At 35.8% G+C, this 22,043-nt stretch overlaps 1 long non-coding RNA gene across 2 annotated transcripts in view; it reads right to left on the minus strand.

Moving 5' to 3' along the window:
* Positions 1-22,043, minus strand: part of LOC110398471 — a 69,918-nt gene that overhangs the window by 18,264 nt on the left and 29,611 nt on the right. Inside the window, exons 2-3 of one of the 2 annotated variants that reach the window (XR_002438401.1) lie at positions 8,855-8,939; positions 6,625-7,461 (exon numbers count right to left, since the gene is read on the minus strand). This is a non-coding gene — a long non-coding RNA (uncharacterized LOC110398471). Of the gene's footprint in view, positions 1-6,624; positions 7,462-8,854; positions 8,940-22,043 lie in introns of those variants that run through there. The other variant, XR_002438402.1, reaches the window with a different exon arrangement.

Raw genomic sequence — 22,043 nt, forward strand, 5'->3', positions numbered from 1 at the left:
TACTTTGAAAGGGTGTTGTAGGACAAATGATCATGTTCAGAGTATTCTATTTTTAAATAAGATTTTTCCTTAGAGTTAGATAATATTTTTCAAAATACTGTTTAAAAAAGATACTAGAATGAGTGCCTCTTCGGGAAGTGCATTGTGGTAAAGAGTTTGTATGCCAAAAGCTCAGTATTCTATAAGTGGTTTCAAATAAAAGTTATTTCTCCTGTGATACAAGTGACTAGTTAAGCATCTGAAGTCAACACATATCTAGAATATTTACTAAGCTTAATGAAAAGTACTTTTTAGGAACTATATTTTAATCACTAGCTCACTCCAAATGCAATTTGCTACAAAGCCAGTAAATACAATTACACGTGTAATTCTGATGTGAATTAATACATTATAGTATTGACAAATGTAATTTAGATTTGAAAACTACAATATAATTCAAACACAATAGGAAGTTACCTAAACAAAGAAAATCAATGTATTTTTGCATCTTCATTTTTGCTTCAATCTCTGTAATCCCACACTAAAGCCTTTACAATTTCAAAACACAATTTATGACTAGAATACTGCAAGTCAGTGGCCTTCTATGGTAAAAATAACACTCCCAGCTGCCCTTTTTATTCTTTAAATCAGATGCTTAGCAAGCTCACATTTTGTGCTGCGTGAGAAAAGTACAAAATGAAGGTAAAAAATTGTTATTCAAAATCCCAAAGCAATTAAGAAAGCAGTGAAGAGCTTCTTATGCTTATAAGGGTGTGTATGTATGTATACATCTGTATACACATGTAAGTACATACTCGTCCACATAAGACATACTTTTAAGTTAGAAAAATACTTGACCTTTCATGTAAAAATGAATAAGTAGATATCATGACCATAAGGTCTCGGGATGTTGAAGATACAGATCTTGCTCAGCTCCAGGGGTGTTGGGATGCCTCACTCAGAAGTAACCCACCACCTTCCTCAAAGTGCCTGCTCTCAACAGGTCTAGAGGAGGTCAGCAGCCCTGGAGCCACACCAGAACCATCGTGGACCTACTGCCTCTCCCAAGGTTACTAATTTGAGCATACTATCATGATATCACAGTTATGCAGCTTCCAAGGCTAAAGTAGCCTCAATGGTGGCTGTGCTGAAGCACAGGACAAGAAAATACATTAGAGAAATGTAGACTAATCTAAACTAAGGAGTCCACTCTAGTCTCTGCATGGGTACATGCACTTAAAGTCACAGCTCAGGTGCTATCTAGATAGCAGACATAGATGACCTTCTTTTTAAAGTCTGAATTCATCCAGAGACCAATTTAATTTAACCTTTATGTATTCCTCCCACAAGCATTCACTCTTTGAATTCATTATTCCTTTCTTCATTTTTGCTTATCCAGTAAATAAAAGTCACAAAAATAATTAAAGGAATAGAGCATTCTTCATCCAACAGAATTTTTACTTTCATACAAAGAGAATTTAATTAAATCAGATTCTAATCCAATTAATTAGTGTTCAAACTGTACTCAGACAGCCTTAAAATGTATTTGTTCCATCATCCAGATATCCATTTAAAAGCATACTATAAATCTTTTCATTTTGCATGTCTTCTAACAGTAATAATTATAAAACCAGAGTGCGCTTTTCTAACAGCTATTAATATTTTTCAGGAAAAGTGAGAATGATTATCCCCATTTTACAGGTGGGGAAACCTATTTTCCATTTCATTAATGATGCCCTCTTTCTTTGCCCTCCATTAAGTCATTCACAACAGCATAAAGGGATTATAAAATAGTGCCATGATAGCATACATTGCATGGGCATTTCTTCATCATTTTGCTCTAGAATAACTTGCTTCAGTGCAGTCTTGAACAAGCTTTGGGGACAAATATAGAGATTTATTAATGATATTCAAATCTACATGTGACTAAATACAACAAAAGTGGAAACCCTCCACTGTGTAAAGCCAAATCCTTAATAAATGAGATTTCATGAATGGCAAGGAATGGCATATAAGCTATGTAATTCACAAAATTTAAGACAAAACCAACTTATTTTATTCTTTAAAATACTTTACATTTCAGAATTTACCTCTTGAAAAATTTCCAATGCTTACTTTGGTGTGAACGATAGCTGATCAGACACGTGTACTGCTTAGCTGTTTGCCCTCTTACAGAAAACACAAATTCTGTCTTGGATTCAGCCCATATATAGATATGCATCAATTCCAGGAAACATTATCTTCAGATGATGCCTGAGTCACAAGATAAATAGGCTGCTGACCAATTGAACTTTCTGGTTATTTTCACTCTTTTAAACAACTGAAAATGTTACTGTGGACACCATCACCACAGATAGTTTCTGTGTTATTTCTTTGAGTGGCAGCTGTAAAAATTTCATAATGACCTTGAAAACAGAACTGGTATGAGAGCAGTATGGTAGAGAAAAGACACTGAAGCACAGCAATAGTTTTGAGTAGCTCCATGGACATTCAGCTTTGTTTCCATGCTGCCAATTACAGCTGGGGGAGTTTATTCAATTTCACTTCAAGCCTCTCTCACTCTGCTGGCCAACAGAAACTAGCAGAAGGATGTAGTGCAGAAAATGAGTGACTTCAGTTTCAGGGGGATGTGTTAAAGAATATAATATGCCCCAGCCTAGGCTTAGGATAGCAGGACAGACACCTCTGGAGCTCCAGAATGTTACAACTGCTGACAAACAGGCCTGGTAGCTTTGCTCACCATGGCATCTGCTTCTGCTCCACTAGCCTTTTTGCATCTCTTCTGCAATTACCCCAGTTATATTAAAAGCTACTTAAGAAATACAAAAGGAAAAAAAACCTTATAATTTTCCACTTCATATTCTCTATCATTTTGTCAGCTTTAAGCATACAGTGTCATGCCCATAAAAATCAACTATTTGGGGCAGAGATTGTATTTATGGTATTTTCCATACAGGATTTTGCACACCTTTATACACTTCATACAAAACTTAAGAAATATTTGTTGTTGACATGAAACGCTGTTAGCATAACTGCTTATTAAATGAACACCTACTTACGGATCTTTTTACTTAATAACAGTCTAGCCTTGAGACATCATTCTTTCAAGACGAGGGTAGTGTGCTTATTCTTAACAGGGAGAAATTTGGCAATGAAAGTGTAAGATTTATTTTTACATGTTCTAATGTCACAATATGGAAACATATATTTAATCATGTAATAATGTTTTTTTGGCATTTATTTCCAATTCTAAATATTTTGAAACTGTACACATGGAGGGAGGCATTTCTGGTTTCTAAAACACTTTCCATTCTTAAAGATTTCTCAGTTCCTATCAGAAAGCATCACCCATTAGTCAACATTACAAAAAACTCTGTATTGGGAAAAGTAAGACTACTGGACTTGAAACAAGGTCATGGAATGGCAGGAAACTCCTTTTGGAAAAAGACAAGGCTTCTACAACATCACAATGTAACACAAAGTATTGGCAACACATTGAAGGCACCTACCTGTGCAAATAAACAAAAGCTTCTGTTTCTGAGAAGCTGGTGTAAGTACAATTTCAAGTATATATATTGATGGGCAACATTTTCCAGCATAGCCAGTAAAAAAATATCATATGAGTACCGACAGTTTAAATTTAGCTGCTATAGTGAATATTAAATTTCTAGAGCACTTCTCTGAACACATTTATAATCCATTATAATCTTAATTATAACATTAATATTTGTTCTGTAATTCCATCTCTTAGAACTGTAATTTCATCATCTCTTAGAAGCTGGTATGATTAATGTTTTACAGAAGTGAAATAATGTGTATTTGACAGCATTTTTACTACTCTTCTGCATCACTGGTGAAGACTTTAGTGCTTCTTTAAGTAGCGTGAGAAAAGGCTCCCCATATTTCCACTCAGGGTCTCATAAATGGAATTGAGAAATCTCACTTACATCTGCCATATGCTCCACAAGTAGAAATCTTTTCAGTAGACTTGAGATACTGCCTTTTCCCTTAATCCGTAAGAATCTCACTGAGTCAAGTTTGTCTGGAATTACTCAGAGAAACCTCAGTCTCTAAGGTTCAGTTGATCTTACTACACATTAGTACTATCTCTCCAAGTAAGGTGTAACTAGGTGTCAAAAAAAAGTTTTGGTAAGAATTTGAAAGGAAAAAAGAAATTTATAATGGGAGCAAGATAAGTAGGGGTTATGTGGATCAGAGAGAATAAAAATGGATCACAACAGATAAAATAAGAGGAGGCAATATACTGAAAAGAAGGAGAAAGAAGAAAAGATGTGAAAAAATGAGATTTACAATAAGAAAAGACAATTTACAGTAAGAAAAGGTTGGAAAATTACATGAAAAGAAGTGAAATCAATGAGAAAGAGGGGAAGATGTATTTTACGACATGTTCCATCTGTTCATATTCTCATCTTCTATTAGTCAAGCATCATAGCCAAAATTCACATTAAAAAAAAAAAAAAGCATTGCCTTCCAGTTTCAGTTAATTGAGATTTTTAATTTTAACACTTCTTCTTTAAATTGGAAGTCGATAAAAAGAAAAATGCATCACTGAAAATGAAGAGGTATATATTCTGCTTTGAAAGAATTTCCTCAAGATCCTCATCATTTTTATTCACTTGGAAAATATACAGCACAAAAAATTATTTTTCTAGCTAGTAAAGAAAGGAGTTTTATATTTAAGTTAGTTCTTAATTTTAGAATATAGCACTTATCATTAGTAAACAGTTCTTCATCTCAGCATTCCATGTTCCATTAAGTTATTTTCAAAGGAACTGAAATCTCAGAGGATATGTGCTATGTGGGCCAAAAAGAAAAAGCCTCTTTCTGGATTTGCTTTTGGAGATCACCCTCTTCTCGCTTCATTCTTCACCTCTCACCCACATTTGTATTTGCAAATCAAACTAAATTAAATTAAATTATATTATTTTCTTGCCTTCCACAATTTTCCCCACCAGACATTACAAAATTGTCTTTTTATCCCTTTGATACTGTTGAAGAATTATGATTCAAAAGAAAATCTTGGATGTTTTTAGAATATAGAGTTCATATCTCTTTCCAAGTCACTTCCTCCTCTTCCCAACTGAAAACCTTCTGGAGCACGAGGTGTAAGAAGCCCTTAAGGACTATTTATAGACTTGTTTATTAACTATAAGGCTGGAAGCCCAACCACTTTTTTTTTTTTTTTAACCAAGGTAGCCTAGTTCCTGTTCATTTATTTATATAAATCCTAATCTCATTTGAAATGTACTGAGCAAAATGTCTTAATAAAGACTTGTGATAATGGTGTCCACCAGCAAATTTTAAATCATATAAATAATGACTTTATATCAGACCTGTTTTTATAATCTTTATGGTCACTAAAAATACTTTTTTATCTTAATCTACAACGATGTTGGGTTCTGCGTTAATGCTCCTCTACACTGTTTAGTTGCATAAATCCAGTTATGGTCTCTAATTTGGAAATTTAAATAACTACGGACATCTCTATACATAAGCGTTTCACCATATTAATATATTTTCTGTTACACTCCTGAAGTGTTATATGTTCATTATCTTCATTTACAAAAGGAGAACCAAGGCACCAAGGTAACTGATATACCATGTTAACCTGTGTTAGGAAATTGAACACATGTTCAATCAGCGCTGCAGCTATATAGACTAGAAGTGTTTGTGCCCATATTTTTAAACAGGGTTCCCACAAAAACTTTTAGGAATGGTCCTCTGGCAGCACTCACTCCTAAAGTAACCCCAGCAGTAGTTTATAAAGACGCTAATTAGCACAGACCAAAAGCATGGCAGAGAAGATTTGAACATGGCTGTGGGTTAAATGATCCAACTCCAATGCCCTGACACAGCTGGCAGCTACATTCAAAGCTTGCTAGTACAGCTTTAGCTGAAAAACCAAACAGATGAAAAGAATACGTCTGGTCTTTACCGTGGGCAGAAGGACAGAATTTTTTCCGAGACTGCCAACATAAGCAAGCTAACTTGAGAGAAGATATGAGAAAAAACAGTCTGTCACTGTTTTTATGCAAAATTCTGGTTTTCTGAGCAGAGCGGTTGTGGAGTCTCCTTCTCTCGAGACATTCATGTCACGCCTGGACACCTACCGGTGCAACCTGGTCTAGGGAGCCTGCTTTGGCATGGGGGTTGGACTTGATGATCTTTGGGGGACCCTTCCAGTCTCTAAAATTCTGTGATTCTGTGATTCCCTTGTGATGATGAGAATGAGCTCTGTAAGAACTCCCAAGGGCAGCTACATCTAATTGCTAAAATGAGTGCAAGCAAGAGAATTGGTTGGGACATGAGGAGAAAAGGAAGGTGTTATTCCCTTCTTCCTTGTTTAAAATCCTCCCTGCGTAGCAAGGGTGCCGCTGTTGAAATGGAAACAGCTGCATCCTTCAGGAGGAGCTACTGTGCTTTTGCTGGAGCCACATCAAGTTCCTTACTTTTGCTAAGTTTAACACAGCAGAACTGAAGCGCTGTGTTCCTCTTATTTGCTGTAAAGAGACTTTGGAATTATATATCACAAAAGCTTCATTATACGGCGAGCTGCTATCAGGAAAAAAGACCAGCCTACAGATTTTCTAACTTCTATAATAATTACAAGCTGTCTTGTTTTTATTCAGATCTTGACTTAGATCAGATTCAAATTACAAAAGCACATTTTTCCTGTGTGCTAAGACAAAAATCAACTCAGGTAAACCTGTATCTGAACTAAAAACTGGACCTAGGGCCCTAGCCTCTAGACTACTGATCCTTTGTCAATGATTGTATTTTATATTCCTCAAATAAATGATTCAAATCAATTTCTATCTGATGAGAAAGAGCTCCTTTCTTTCCTCTGATTGTATTTTGATATGTTACATGGGACAAACAGGGTACATTTTAACATACTAAATCAACAGTCATTATTCCTCTGTCATAAAGGTTGGACATCACTCCTGCAGACTAAATACTTACCGTACACTTAAAAGGAACAATAGAGAGAACCTAACAAACACAGTCAACATAAAATACTGTCAGTAAGACCTGGAGCGAGCCCAACAAAACCAGCCTTAAGTTAATTAATGTTAATCCAAAGAGAATGTTGACAACCTCAATACAGAGCAGCTCTTCAGCTGTCAAAAAGCAGCCATGTCATGATCACAGGACTACTCTAGGTAGAAAGGTATTGTCAAAGCTACTTGGTCAATGGAAAGACACCTATAAACTTCAGTCATTTTCAGATCACAGGTATAAGTAAGATGGACCAGGACATCAAGAAGTTGATTCCAGTATTAAGCCTCTGTACTTCATTTTAAAATGTCACAGCTCCCATTAAATGTAATGCACTGAAAACATGGAACCTAGGCCAGTCTTCTACACAGAGACAAATTAACCACAGTACCACCAAACAATAAACTAGATATTTATCTTTTGTAGAAAACCACAGAGCAGTAGGATAGGTACGGTCTTCATCTAAAAAAGAAAAAATTGGTGTGTTTTTAAAGGATTCATTTAGATATAGATCATATTCATTTCCATTCTGGCACTGATTTTTATCCTGAAACTAGCAATTAAAAGAAATAAGCTCAAGTGATCTGTCTCAAACATATGGATAATTCCAATAAACTAATTTGTGACCAAAAAAAAAGATGCTTCTACACTGTGGGTATATGATCACTATATAGTTATGCAAAGTCACAAAATAAATATGGTCCAACTACTTTTTCTTATGGTTAATCCATTCAAAACATTTTGTTTGGACTCTTACCTCTAATAATGCCGTATACCCAGTTCAGCACAACAAGGACTTGGCAATATGCTATATTGCCATCTGGTTTTGTTTATCATGGATTTTAAACTATTAAACATTTATTAAAGACCTTATTGGTTAAACCATTCTTCAATAATTGTTGTTATTATTTATTAATCATAATACATCTACATAATTACTTAGGGCCTCCTTCTGGTACCTTTACTCACACCGATTAATACTTTAGACCATGATGTATGCCTACAAAACAAACCACAAATTTGGCTAATGCTTGGCAGAAATTTGGGAAACCAAACTGGTTTCTCTGTGGCATTTGCACATGTGTAGTCAGTTAAATGGTTATGTGTACATAAACATGCATGCGTGTGTTTCAACTTTCCAGTGAGTTCAGTAAGGTTCCAATTAGTAAGTTCAGTTTAGACATGTGTATGTTGCTAATTGTTCAGAGATAATGAATTGGCAGGAAGGGCACATCAATATCTCTGCTATGATTAAATCAGTGACATTAACTCAAATTGTAAAGGCAGGTAATGTTTGGTTTCTTAAGATACTTTTTTCCTGGTGTATTATTCAATGCCTACTGCTGTCTTTGACCAAGTTATAACAAAGACCAAGATTCACAGCACTTCTTCAGAAAGAAGGATACAATTTTTTGTTACTTGGAGATCTGAGCATCAGCTGGCTCACTTGTTTAAATTATCCCAAGATGAAGACTGCAACCTGCCATAAAATACATCTTCACTGATTTTAAGGAAACTGAGAGTGGGCCACTCAATAAGGAAATCTCTCAAAAAAATATACTAAAACATTTGACTTAATATAATCAGAAGATAAATAGCCCTCAAAAGTATTTTTTTTTTCCACAATACACATACACCAGGGAAAGTAAAGACATATGTATTTAAGAGGAAGGGATCCTGACAATGCACGGATAATCAAGGAAGAGATTATTTTGAGAAAACAGCATGTAACACAATTAAAAGCCCTTGAGAAACAAGACATCAGGTCTCTGCTTGCCATTTGTGAATGAGGAAGACATGCTGCAGTCCTAATGAGTCTGATCCAGACAAGAGATTAAATAACTTGCTTTCTTACCTCAGGCTGGGAAAACTGTAAAGGCCAGAACATGTTTATGACATATTGGATTTGTGTTGTCATAAACAGATGGTAACCTGCGGCACTAGGAAAAAAGGTAAAAAAAGTTAGTTTTCCGTCTTTCATTCAGTTGTCAGCAATTAATGCTAAAGGTCTTTTTTCGTTAATTAAATTATTTTGCTACCTTTAGCACTGGCTCAGCAATTCCATTACCAAATCCACTAAGAAAACATTTTTTAAAGGTAAATATGTTATTAAGGTAGAGTCAATTGTTGTATACATACTATTAACACGCGCATGAGCAGAAACTTAGGAAAGGATGTGAGCATGTAATTTCACTTGGAGAGGGCTTTTGGTACTCTCCAGGAAGTGGAGTAGGTGGAACTTTGTCTATATGTAAAAGTACTGTACTTTGAGCAGGGGATTTTCTTAGGTGGAAATGAACTTCACAGAAGCATTCTGTAATTAGAACAAGTAGATGTTGAGAATAATAGCTTGCACTTTAAAGTGTAATTTTATTTCACAGGCAAAATTAGGGTTTTTTTCATACTTCACCTGGTCATTATTCAAAAACATTGTACAAGCTGCATTAAGATTAGAAAGAGGCATTCTGTTGCAATTAACGTGAATGACAGAAGTGAAAATAAACAGAAAATTCAGGGATTGCATTCATGCTTTCAGCATATTTTAATTAATTTTCACCAAACTCAGAAATCTTACTCTCATTCACAAAAAAAAAAAAAAAAAAAACCACTTGCCTGAATAGACACAACATTCAGAGCTCAAGTGTAATCAGTTTGTGGCAGCAGATTAAAAAATGTACTTTAAAAATATTATAGCACAACAGAATCTTTCTTTGATTCACTCAATTCTGATGCATTTATTCCGCGATACGCATTACTTTAACAAGTTTGTCCTGCTCATTAAACCATTTAACCATCTAAATACTATTTATCTGACCTTCATGAAAAAGAGGAATTCTGGAAGGCAAAATTCTGCAGTTACCTTATTCACAGTTTTGTGCAGCTTTTTCAAGCTTTACCTAAACATTCTTTTGTTTGAATCATTTATTGTAGTTTCTACTACCCATAACAAAGGAGCCTTCATTTACAGGACAGTTAACAAGAAATTCAGCTTTGAAATTCTATTGTAGCCCCTGAAATGAGATCTCATCTTTAAAGAACTAAGCAAAAGTTTAGTAGCTGCTGAGCATCTCTGGGCAAGATTTATGTACTCCAATCTTCTCAGTAATCTCTCAGGCTTGGACAATGCGCTATAACTTGCAGTCAAGCATGCTGTCTAGCGTTACTGGTAATGCACTTGGGATTCACTAAATCATATTTTATTTAGCTGAAAAGGGTATAACAACTGAACAGATTCCAGTTAATGGAACTTCTAGGAAGCCACAGGAGATGAGGGTGTTTCTTTAGCTTTTAGTGTTTCCTATGTTTCAGTTTTATAGCCCATGCTAGAGAGTTTCCCACTGCTAAAAGTAACAGTCTAGATTAGACAGTCCTTGATTTGCATTCTGATCAACTGTAGGTTCACAACATGACTTTGGGCAAGACTCTTTGAACCAGGCTGATCTCAATTAACTTCAGGCTTCTTTCTCCACTAGCAGTGTCCACCTTGTCTAGTTTTCGACTTCAACCTGTAAACGTTGCCCTGACCTCAGGCCATGCCTGTGACAGCTGTCCAGAGGGCAGTATGAATACTAAAACAACTTAGGAACTCATCTCTTCGTGCTTTAGTCCTCCATCTGACAAAAACAGAGAGTAGAAATCCTGTTTTTTCTAAATACACATTCTGAAAACAAAAATGTAAATAACTTAGAGATTAGGAGATGCAGTAATTATAGCAATAACACAGTAGTGATAATACTCGCAAAATCCACCTTTTGTTACATTTTCACACAGAGACATTTCTAGACCGCTGATTCAAATTAGAAATAAAGATTTTTGTCCTGTTCCTTAATGCGTTTGTCAAAAATTAAACAGAAGTTGTCAAAAATATAAATTACAGAAGGAACATTTACTCTGAAAAGATATATTTTCACATATGCGTTATTTGCTATGAATATTCAGTTTCATTATGGCTGTTTTCCATGAAAGTGTTTGTAACATATTATTTAGACAGCATGCTCCAAAATTTTATGACCATTTAATTTGTAGAGTAGAAGCATAAAAAAAATATATTATAACTTTAATGTTTGCAGCTAAAATTCCTAGCTATAGTATGTTTTTGCACTTGGTTAAACAGAAAATGTGGAAATGGAATAATTTAAAAATGTATTGTAATGCATATACACCAGGGGGCAGAGTAAAGGCCACTTTTGACATTTCCTGGCTTTGAGTATACAATGCAGTAGCACAGCTGAACAGTGAGCATAAGGTTTTTTTTGCACTTAATAGAGTACTTATAATTTAAGTCAGCAGTAGCATCTTCCTAATTGTTTTATTGCCAGATGTCATCAGGTGTTAAGCTAAAGACAGAATGAAGTGTAACAAAAATGCTGCTGTAGTAAGAAGGAACATAAAATATCCTTTGCAATGAGTTAATAAGTCAACAGCCAACCATAAAGAACTTGCTTGTACAATGCTCTGTCCAGGCCTGTCTCACCAGAGTAAGAATTGCAGGAGTCTTTCCAAAAACAATAACACTTATTTTTAAGGAGAGACAGACAAGTTTTTTATGAATCACTTCAGAGAGGTTCATAATACTTGGAGTGCTGGACAAAGCTTCCTATTTGATAGGGATCAGTACGCTAGTGTGACTGCAGCTGTTAAGAGTAATAATTTAAAATGCACATTTCTAAACAAACTTATCATAGCCTCATGTTCAAATCAATACAATATATTTTTTGGTAATAGTTTTTAAAATTTTGAAAAGAAACTATGAATCTGAATCAAAAGAACTTGCTGAAACCAAAGGAAGAAAACTCTTTAGATGTTAGGTAAAAGTTTTCTAAAGTGTTTACACAAGAATTTTAAAATAACATTCATAAATTACTAATCCTACTAATACAAATCACTTCGTCAAAAGCAGCTGTTTTCAGAACTGAAAAAATAGAAGAGGATCTGCTTTTCAGAAGATATAGCTGAAACTTCCAGATCACAGCTCAGTTTATCTTCTCTATTTTGTTTCTTAAAGCCACATATTACACCTGAACTCACTTTATTTTGGGACTAGCAGCTTAATACCCATAGCTCTGTCCAGATATTAGTATATGCTCGTCTATTCATCTCCTGGGGAATTTAAAATTGAACCTGAAAAATTAAAGGTATTTCCTAGACATGTAACATATTAATTTTATCCTCAACACATTTTTTCAGTTACCCCAGTAGTTTCTCAACTTTTCTGAGTGTAAGCCAGATGTTATTGACATGACAGTTTCCCTAACATACACCCGGTTGCTAGAGGCACCTGGTCAATTATTCAATTGACACAATCTGTATTACACCTAATACCAAAGAACATCTCTGCTGACTACTGCCTTGTTATATCCATCATCATGGGTGAGAATTGGGAGGTTCTACAAATATTTCCATTCTCCAGTGAGGAGAAGTCTCCTCAGTCCTGCAGCTATTCTGTGACATTTCATTCTTGCATGAAATGTGTTATAAATCCTATTGGCAGAACTAAAGAGATGAGAAATATTTTGTGATGTTTTGTATGTTTGCACAAATACATACATCCATAAAGTTAGTCCAAATTTGAAACACTAAGTTTGAGGTGAAGTCCAGTAAAATCAATGGTAGCTTATGTATTTTTTTTTTCAATTTCTCTGTAACCAGCTAAGTTATTCCATCACAAAATTGTTCGACTCAAAGAAAGAGCGAGCTTTGGTTTCCCTGTTGACACACTACATAAGAGTGGTAACTTCCATCACAAAACCTAAAAGTGGTTACATCTGAATCTCCCAAGCAGTGTAAATGATTATCCCACTGTTCAAACCTCATAATAAATACTGCTGGCTGTCCACTGAGAGCATAAGCTTAGCTGAATAAGGTCCCCATGGGGCACAATTTAGGACAGTAAAAATGTCTGACTCAATAAACATTGGTTGTTTCAACAAAAGAGTGCATGAGATCAGAGTGACAAATTAATTTGGCTTAGGTGAAATATCATGCTTTTTTCCTCTAACCCTTTATTTAAAATATACATAGAAATACATATACATATATCTAGACAATTTTGCCTTCCAAAATTTTTAAAAATTCCAAATGTTTCTTAAAAAGTATATCAACAGAAGGCCTCTATTATGAGGGAGTGAACTGTCACGAAAATTAAAATTTTGTGTATATACAAAGTATATTTTTCTTTTCATGCAATTTCATAGGAAACAAACCAGCAACAGGAGACAGTAAGAAAATTTTTCAGTCCCAAAGACTGCTGTTTCTTTCTAGCATTTTCCTGACAGTTTTTTATACAAATACAAAAGATGTTGAGATTTCATATCTTCAAGCAAAAACTGTTTTTGCATAAGAACTAGATAAATTTACTTCTCCCTAAATTCCTTCCAAAAGGAAGGATGCGTGACAAGGAAGGTTCAGCATAAGATAACATTTAGCCTCTTTCTTTCTCTGGAAATTTCCAGATAATTATTTGTTTCTGCTCAGTTGAATACATAACGCACGCTTGTGGGTTTTATTTAAATACAAACATTGTACACATCATTTTCTTACATCCTACATAATCTACAGGTTGAAAAATAGGTCTCAGACAAATCACCAATGAGAAATACTGTGGTATGAAGTTCAGTAGGCAGCATTACCACTTTATGTAAAACTGCTAACTGAATGTAGACACAAGAAAAAAGAAAACAAAATGAATACCATTCACAGAACCAACAGAAATAAGAAAAAAATGAAGAATAAATTAAAAAATAGCTTGGGCTGCATTTTATCAATACATTTCAGTACATAGAAAGTGACACAGATATTTATAGCAAGCAGTTATTTCCTGTTTTCCTCCAGGTTTTAAATCCAATAGTTGTAGCGCATAATCAAGCACTGAACTCTTCCAAAACATGAGTCTAGACCTCAGAAACAAAGTACTCTGCTGGTTTAAGGTTATTCTCAAAACGGGACATAACTCAGAGTATCTTTTTAGGCCTTTTCCAAAATAGTGGGATAAGAATCAAAGCATTCTCACCAGGATCTCACTAGGTCTTCAGACCATTCCTACACTTCACTGTTACTTCATTTTCCTGGAGCACTAGTACCTATGGAACACCTAGAAAAACTGAGAGACCGCACCATCTCCCTAGGTATGCCTTACCACCTGCTGCTACAGTGTATGTAAGAGAGCCCTTTCCAGCTCTAACTAATTCCCCAGTCATTTAAGGAACACAGTTAAAATAGAAATGGTGATAAGGGAAAATATATTTCAAGCTCCGAGCTATATTCCTAAACATACTTCAGGGATGCTAGGCTCTATCCTTTCCCCTCCTGCCAAACGCTTCAGGGTCAGAAGGACTCAGGGAAGGAATATTAAAAGCAGAAAGACTCAAATAGCAATTTCAATATCAATCTCTCACTAATATCTCACCACTGAAAGAAGGAAGCCTGAGGACTGCTATATGGTTCTGTTTCAATGCACATTACCTTCTCTGAAATGGTAATTCACAGTCAGCCACTATGAGAGGGAAAAGAGGGCACAAAGAAAATGCTCAGTGCTTCATCCTTTTCATCAACTTATCTGAGATCCAACTAAACCATAAGAGCATGGAGTCTCAGATGTGTGCCACTTAGAGACAGGTGAAATCAGTTTCCCACTGAAAAAATAATCAAATCAAACTGTAAACACTCATGGAGCAAAGAATTGCTTTTTTTTTTTTTTTTCAAAATGCTTATGGAATAACGTCTATATTTTTCTCAGCCGTAAGGACCCCCTGCTTTACTCACTTAGAAACACTAGTGAGATAAGAAAAATGATGATTTTTTTGTGAAAAGAGCCAGAATATTCTTCGCAATTACAGTAAAAGTAGGTACATTTATTTCAAGAGCACAATATAATTACATGATTTAATTGATGATGTGTTATTTCAGACTCACCACATTTTGTCTTTAATATATGATCAGTTCATATTTAGGCAACTGGTAGGGAGAAAATGCAAGGTTTTTTTTCCAATTTCAATTGGTTACATTCATCGAAAAGCAGATTCTGGCAATCCCCAACCCCGATTTTGGCAGACCTCTTAATGGTCAATAAAATTATTTTTAAAACAATCACAATATTTATTATTTGCACCACCAAACTGTCCCTCTCACTGCTCAGTATCTCCAGTAATGCCTCCTTTAAGGAGGAAAGAGTTGGGTTTTTCTCACTCCTGAAAGATGAGTGAGTAGGGTCCGATCTGAAACCTTGTCCTCCAGTCCAAGAGGCTTCCCTGATAAAGCCACATCCTTCTGCTGAGTCAGGTGGACAATACATCTGAATGTAATAAGAGCCCACAGGCTATTTCTTTGGACAACATGTTTCAAATACAGATTTCAAAGCTCTTTACAAAGGATTACCATTATCTTCCTTTTACACACAGGAAACAAAAACAATTGGGAAAAAGATGTTTTCTAAGGATGAGAACAGAACATTTCTTCCTTAGTTATCATCTAATACAGCTTCTGCTAGGCTAGAAACTTGAAAGCTGCTGAAAGCTGCCTCTCTTCACAAAAACAAAACAAAACAGAAAAAAAAAACCAGAAATGAATGCCTCTTTTTAGCAAACAGGCAGTTTCCAACACATACCAGTGCTGCAGGTGGATGGAAGCATACAGCATCTCATATTCAGAAGAAAGATGAAGGACCTAATCTCCAGTGGAGGCAGTAGATACACTGGCTTTACTGTATTTACACTCATTTACACCAGGGGATTCAACTGATGGATGTCTACCGCAGACAATATACCACCTACCAATGACTATAAGTGTTTTTACATAAAGTTCCTCTATGAAAAGGAAAAAAAATCTCCCCCAAAATATACTTATTCCAAAGTGAAAGTAGAAAATCATCTTTACATATATCAAAAGTCAACCTTTACTTTGCAGAGATTGTGTAAAATTTATAAAAAAAGTCTGTAAAAATCCGTAAAAATTTCGTGGAAATAAAACCATTTCTGTGGATAACTACAGACCTAACCTGAGGGAGAAAGCTAACAGTGAATATGACTTTCTCTTGAAAAAATCTTGACAACAGGAGACTTCTTGTGCTGACAAGGTAATGATTTAGGTGACCTCACAAGTCTTTTCCACGCCCAGCATCTGTGCTTTTGTGAACTTCCAAGATACTCAGTACTTCAAATAGGCCACAGGAGCCAAGAGGAAGTGGAGTATTATTATCTTAGGTGATTTTCTGTGGCTTTCTTTTTTGGGGGTAGGAGATAGAGTAAGCAAGATGTCTCATTCCTCACTAATGTTTCTATTTTTTCATCTATTTAATTTTTTATACATAGAGAATAGCTTCAAAGTCTATTGACAATGTTAAGCCAAACTTAATATATGATGTATTTCACTGCACATTTAGCACTGAAGTATGTGAACAATAGTGTTTTTGTTTCACTCCCTTCACGGCCTCTGTTCTGCCTGCAAAATGGAAGCAGGTTTGTGACATTAGAGCTACCATAAGTAAATATGACAGCATAGGGGCAGGAATGTCATTGTAATACTATGGCAATAGACAAACAGTGTTTATTACTAGTAGTTTTAGGCTTTCACTCAAGCATTAGAAGCACTTTTTAGTTCTTCCTTCTTATGCAAACATATTTTAGTGATTTTTGGCTGGCTTCATCCTGGCTGGCTCAGTAAGGTACAAATTAAACAGCAGTTCTGTTGGCCAGGAAGATCTCCTGCTCCACCGAGAAATAAATCACCCGGCGATGACAGATTGCATTTCCACTGCCACCACTTCCCTCAGCCATGGCAGGGCATGGTACGCTTGCATTCAGTCCAGGGAGCTCAGTCATACACTCATGGTCTCCCAGTACTGAGTCATTCAGGTTCATGAAAACATAAGGCAGAGGTGAGCTTACTCCCTCTACTTAGCATGTCTGACAGAAGCAGTAAAACCAACACTAACTTTTACTAATACTTGGGCTAAGCTTTAATTGACATACTGTTCAAATCAAGATAGATGTTTATTTAACTTACTGGCATCTTAAGTAATTACTTGAACCTCCCAATTGCCTATACTTATATTGATCCCACTTAAATGATTTTCTTAAGTGAAATGTAAATTATGCTATAATTACAATTGTCAGGATTTATAACAAGCACCAGAATAGATGGAAGAGCCTTGGGAAAAAAATGATCCTACTGTAAGGCAGTCAAATCAACTAGCAGGCCAAATAGGACTTGTGATTCAGCTTATGTAGCTAATATTAATGTTAATTTCTCTTTTAGAAATATTCCTGTTTTATTTTCATCGAAGCCAGTGAGGTTAATTGTTGAGCATTTAGCACCTATAAAGCAAGTTCTTGTTTTAAATATTAACTGGAATAAATTGATACTTTCAGGATAATCTTTGACCTAAAAATAATATTTAAACTAGAGAAGACACTGAATAGAAAAGCAACATTCTTTTATAGTGTTTGTTCTTCTGGATCTTAAGGAAAAAATTGTCTGTACATAAGCAGCCCCAAAGAAAGGAATGCTAAAACAACACTTACAACAGAAAAATGTTATCACAGGGCTTAAGAAAATTTCATACCCTTAGAAAGTGCCTATTATCCCAGCCAGAATCACTTCTGATTATATCACACCTGACCAGTTTGTCCAGCCTGCCCTAAAAGTCTACAAGAGTTGAAGATTCACACCATTTCCTGGGCAAACCATGCAAGTATTTCATAGCCCTTTGCAAGACCTTTCTATCATCCCATCTAATTGCCTGAGATTCATCTTGGTTCACCCACCAAGGATACAGAGCACAGAGAAATGTTTTCTCTGCAGCAGCCCATAAATACAGAAGACTATTATCACATCAATCTACGTTCTCTTTTTCCAATGGGATAAACATCCCCACATCACTCAAAGTTCCCCTACAGAGCCTCAGAAAATTTGAACTCATTGCCAGCTTTTGGGCTCTTTCAAACATTTTGTCTCTTGGAATAAAAGAGCAGGTACAGCACAGGACTCTGATAGATAAATGGATTAAATATTTACTAAGATTTAAAAGCAACCAAAAGACTGGTCTCTCTTAGAATATTTTGTGTTTCTTCATCACAACTTTGCTCCTGTCTTTTTCTACAGATTTAATGAATAAACTGTCAACAGTATTGCAGGGCAACATCAGGGTAGCACCATTGTTTCAGTATGTGGAAGCTGTGAAGTAATGTGAAGAAGCATTCAGACTGAAAATTCCAAGATATGCCTAGAGAAGCTTGATCTATCTGATGATAGATGGGCAATTCTGGGATAACAAAATGAATTATATTAAGGCACAAGAATAGTAAAATCAGTTAATTAAGCTCAAGAAGCAAAGATGAAACCAAGTTTTGTGTAGAACAGGAATTGTGAATGTGTTCACAGCATGACTGGTAACCCCCTAGAAACCTGTTTTCATACTGCTGAGGCTAGAAAGCTTGAACAACAACCCATTAAAACTAAAGGTCCTAAAATTAAGTGAGAAAGTAATCAAAATGAGGAATTAGTATGAATGTCTCTATAACAAAAAGATAATGATAATTTAAGAAAGCAGTAGCTTTACGGAACTGGATATTGAAATTCCCCACCAGTGGTTGCAATTTACCAAGACTGATTCATTTTCCACAGTCCTTAAATAACACACACCTGTTGGTCATTTCCTATTTCTTCTTTTTTGCTGAAATAAGTGTTTGCTGACTTGGCTTCATTGTGAAAATAAGTTACAAGAAAGTTATTTCTACCAAAGTGAGTCAGATTCCTCCATCCCAAAACCACAACAAGCAGTCTGAAAGTCAAACCATGCAAACAAGCATATGTTCAGTTCCAATAAACCACTTAATAAGTCTAAATTACAAATAAAGCATCTATTGTCTTTTGAGATAACACATTCTGAGATGTTCAGAACAGTCTGCATCAAAGAATTACAGTTTTAAGCTCTTTGCAACCTCTCAAGAATGCAACACGCTCCAAAGTAATAGCAGCTATGCCTTTGCTGAGAGTTTGGAGATTCTTCACTGACCTGTTACTCCTGATTATAGTTGTCTTTCCCTCTCACACTTTGGGAAACCCTGTGATACAGTCACATTTACTGCCTACTAATTCAAGAGAGGTATCCCTACTTTTAATTTCAAATCCTACCTGTTGTATGTTGTGACTTTGAAAGTGTTCCCCTCCAGAAGTATTTTCAGGCAGGTGCTAAAATAAGCTCTGCTTTTCAGCAGCTGCTGACAGGCTTTCACTCTGCCCTTTGCAACCTATTTACCTCTTTATAAAGCACTCACAAAAGTAAGCGTTAAGCTTCTATTTAGACTCCAAAACCAAGAGAGCTTCACAACAGCATGGGATGGTGAGGAACTCTGACAGTCCCCTTTCCAAAGCCTGCTGCCAAATTGACTTCAAAGCTGACTTCAGAATGGACGGAGCTCTGATTGACCTGAACTAGTTGTAGTTGTCCCTGTTTACTGCAGGGGAGTTGGACTAGTGACCTTTAAAGGTTCCTTGCAATTCTAACAGTTCTATGATTCTACAATGTAATTAGAGTTCTTCTCCTTTTTTCTTGAAATGTGCACCCCAAGGTTTGAAAAGTATGCCAATTTCATCAAAAGATGAAATCTTTTGCTGAAAGATTTTATTTAGCCAGAGAAAGCTCACCAAGCGCTATCAGTAGTTTATGGGTCATTGTTAGTGGAAATATCAGAAAAAGGTTAAAGAGTGGATTGGGGATTTGAAGGGTACCACAAAGTGTTAGAAACTGTATTTATTAGTTCTTTACAGCTGATTTTCTTCAGGGCAGGGAGAGTGAAATGCCTCTGTAATTGCCAAGTACAAATGTTTACATTATCCAGGGAATTGCAAATTCCCTTTAATTGCTGATGGCAGTTCAGCTGCTTGAGGTAGAGGAGGGAGTAAGATCAGTGGTTACAGACTGCTCTCACTCTTTCATCCTAAGGGAAAACAAGATGCTGTGAACACAGGAGCAGGGCAGTACAAGGACAGTCAGCAAAAAGCTAAAAAATTACAAAAAGTTTGAAACATGCTAGTGTGCTGCGGTACCAAGTTCACTTGAAAAATTATGCTACAGCACCAAAGATTTCTAAAGAGCAGATTGTAATTTACTTGCATATAACCAAGTGTTTTGACTCATAGAATAAGCATGTGAGATGAGACAAAATTTCATATTTGCAGTGAATTTACCTTTCTTGCAAATCTGCTTCACGCACCCATGTGGGACAAATTGCTGTCATTCACTTTCTTCTTCTTGTATACTTAGTAGACACCATCTCAGCTATTGAGAAGACTGAGAGGGGGTCTTTTATCTGTTTATAAATAAAAGAGTGGGAACTACTCTTCAGGCTCTCTTCAGTGGTGTGCAGTGACAGGACAAGAGGCAATGGGCACAAACTGGAACACAAGAAATTCCATTCAAACAGACCGAGGGTGACAGAGCACTGGAACAAGCTGCCCAGAGAGGCTGTGGAGTCTCCTTCTCCGGAGATATTCAAGAACCTTCTGGATACTTTCCTGTGCAACCTACTGCAGAGAACCTGCTTTATAGCAGGAGGGTTGGACTAGATGATCTCCAGAGGTCCCTCCCAACGCTTGCTATGCTGAGGTTCTATGAACTAATAGCATGTCTCGAGAGCCTTTGCAAATGAAAAAATGTGTAATTACTGAAACAAAGTGTTCTTCCTCTGGAAGGTATCTCACACCATGAAAAGTATATTACAGTTTACACAGCAAAACAATACTGCAGCTCAACCTTTGAGATGTTTTGTAGGGAAGCTAGGAGTTGATATCAGTCACCTAGTGCAGGCTATAGATGGAGTTACGTTTGCTGCCAATACTGGGAATTCTATCATAATATTCATTAACTATTGCATTTATCGGACAATTTACACCCACTTAATTCACGGCACCCTTGACAAGATTTCCTGAGGCTATTTAAAACCTGAAATCCCAGAGGGATTATCATCAGCAAATGCCATCCTCCTAGATCTAAAGTATTGGTTTGGGGATTCATAGATATCCTTAACATAGTCATTAGTGATTTGAGCTGCCAGTTTCATGTACTAAGGAAAATGGCTAGTACAGCCTTTTGTCAAATTGAAGAAAAGCAAAGTGCATGAGGAGAGTGGTCAGACCGGACAGTGAAGTGTTTGACATTACAGCTTTGTTTTCCTTCTCAAAGGGTTTAGCTTTCCCCTAGTGTCCAGTCCCTGCTCAGGTTATTAATGTAAGTTTTAGAGTTTGTTAGTTTTCACTCACACACATCCATATACAGATACAGAGACAAGGAAGGTGTGAGAAAATTCTAGATAGCAGTAAAAATGTGACATATTTTAAGAGAAAGCAGGAATAAAGGAAGATTCCATTGTAGGAATATAGTAAAAGTCAGAAGAGTTAGGCAGGCCTTCTGAGGTAGCAAAACAGGAAACCACATCTAAGACAAATACACTTTTTTTTTTTTTTCATTTAAAAGAATTATCTACCAATTATAATTTTTCACTGATGGTAACTATTGGTGTGGGGTAGACATCTTGTGACTGTAGTAGGAGAATGTTTCTACAGGCAGATAAATTGTAAGAATGTCATTTTTAATTTCTAGTGCCACAAAATTACCAGTCAAGCAGGACTCCCTATACAGTCTTCCTTTCAACACGAACTTAGCCTAAATTAAATTCATGGGTTTATTGAGATACCAACATAGTATTCTGGAGAGATAAATTTCACAAACTGAAAAATATCAGCTCTTTTGTTTTTTTTTTCTTTTTTAAGGCAGATGTGTCAGAGCCCTAAATATCCTCTGGCTTGTAAGTAATATTTCTCAAGCAAGATTGTGGGGAGACAAAACATCATCATCAATTCAGTCATCAATGATTATCACAATCATACAAAGGAATAAAATATAAAAATATATAAATCTAGAGAATCTTCCAAGAAATAAATGGGATACTCTCCCAACACAGCATGAATCTTAAAGTGTTGGCTTTTATGTATCTTTACTTTATTAAAGTTTTCACAGGTGCTACAGTTATCAGACTATAAAGTAAATA

This window comes from Numida meleagris, chromosome 4 (genome assembly GCF_002078875.1).
Source record: "Numida meleagris isolate 19003 breed g44 Domestic line chromosome 4, NumMel1.0, whole genome shotgun sequence".
Taxonomy (NCBI): Eukaryota; Metazoa; Chordata; class Aves; order Galliformes; family Numididae; genus Numida; species Numida meleagris.